Source organism: Ceratina calcarata, unplaced genomic scaffold, assembly GCF_001652005.2.
Source record: "Ceratina calcarata isolate Rehan_Ccalc_2016 unplaced genomic scaffold, ASM165200v1 scaffold233.2, whole genome shotgun sequence".
In the NCBI taxonomy this organism is placed as follows: domain Eukaryota; kingdom Metazoa; phylum Arthropoda; class Insecta; order Hymenoptera; family Apidae; genus Ceratina; species Ceratina calcarata.
The window spans coordinates 435,810-437,660 of NW_017145181.1; the positions used below are offsets into that span (position 1 = coordinate 435,810).

The following is a 1,851-nucleotide window of genomic DNA, read 5'->3' on the forward strand; positions in this document are numbered from 1 at the left end:
CTTTGCCACTTAGGTAGTGTAGATGTTTGCGGGTTACCAACGATGATACGTCTCGAGCATAATTAAGACATATCGGTTCGTGAGATGTTCTAATTATTAAACTAATAGAAAATATCAGGGAAGCGAATAAATGAGACTCTAAACGAATTCTTCGTTACAAATAGAAGTCTCTATTCTCTATTCAGTGTTACAAATGATAGTCAGCTATTAATGGTAAGAGAATTCCTTCTTCAGTTCTAATTTATACTTAAAGAATTCTTATTGGAGGGAAACAGGACCTTCGGTGGGTCAGAGATTCAGAGTAGAACTAATTCGATGGGCCATTATAAAGCGCCGTTTTATACCCAAATGAGCTCGTCTCTCGAAATAAGGGATGACCATACAAGGGCATTTTTTAGACACTTCTACGCTCGCCTTGACCTTGATTTTCCCCCGCAAGGGATGCATACGTTACAAGACTCGAATGTTCCGAAAGCATCGACGAGGCGTACGTAACACTTGAATGATCAAGCGTTTAAATATCGTGATGACTCTTTAAATGATGTCACTAATGACGTCATATTTAAATGCCTACGTTGACTGAGAAATCAGATTTAAATCCCCTGCTTGGGACTACGATAATATCTAAGAAATCGTATAAAATCTTTCAGTCTTTTAAATAAATCTCGAAAAGCCATAATCTAAGATCATCGTGTGATTTATTTACGCGAAAAAATCGACGATCACGTCGTATGATTCAAGCGAGTCGCATTAAATTTAGAAAAATGTAATTAACTTGTTGTCCGTGATGGCGGTCGTTTGAATCGCGTGCGATCGCGTTGATGACGCGTCCGGTGCACGGAAAAGTACGAAAAAGCTCGGTGGTCATGATCGCGGAGAACGATGCTTCGTGACGTAAGAGTCCCGGATTCGCGGTCGCTATATTTAGGCTGCCCGGGCCCCTGTCCGTTTTTAGTCGGAAACAGGTGGACATCCAAGCCATTCGCAGGCAGCATTGCCGACGAGTCTGACTTTGACCGATTTCCGCGAACACCGCATCGGAATGGGTTCGTTTATGCCCGATAATGACCTATTAACCCTTTAATCTCCATAACCCACCATCTCTTACCGGATTTCGTTTCAAACGAACGAAGAACAGAAATCGAGTCAATAAATACTTAATTATTTTTCAAATACTAAATTTTATAAAAAAACAATTCTATTTTTTTAAATCTCAATATTCGTCCTAATTTAATTTCAATTCTTAAATTGATTTCGCTCTGGAATCGAATTTCGAGGTTCAATCCGTGAATTGTCCCGATTGCAAAGGCCATTGCCGCGTCGCGTGAGTCACATGGTTTATTTCGAACAATCAGATTTTTGCCGCGACCGAGATATTTCAAAGATATATATTAACGCAACAGAGATAGAGAGAGAGAGCAGCGGGGACGTATGTATCTCCACACCGGGCGTGTAATCTAGATGGTCCGCTAAAAATACTCGCGGTGGCGCGGTTAAGCCGGGGCGTAAGTCCAAAGACTGAAACGAGTGATCGCGGTGTGAATTTTCGTTTCTGCGGCCGCAACTACGACCGCGTTAGGCGAGATATCCAGGTGTGCGTCACCGCGACGCGATATACGCGTTGAACCACGGCCGAAGGAATTGAATAACGAGACGACGACGTCTGCCAGTTAGTCTGGCGGACACGTGGATCTAGCTCAATGACAGTTGATAGCATTGGGTGCCCCGTCACCTGTTGTTTCATTGTTCCCTGCCAGCGAGCCGATGGGATGCATCACAGCTAAGAATGTTCAAGGCTTGGCTATGATTAAATCCCGGTTCACTGGTCCTTTCGAGTCTCTCAACTTCGGG

At 43.3% G+C, this 1,851-nt stretch overlaps 1 protein-coding gene across 1 annotated transcript in view; it reads right to left on the reverse strand.

Moving 5' to 3' along the window:
* The window catches only part of Mf (myofilin), a 21,668-nt gene that overhangs the window by 12,377 nt on the left and 7,440 nt on the right, over positions 1 to 1,851 (reverse strand). The gene's annotated exons all lie outside the window — the stretch shown is intronic.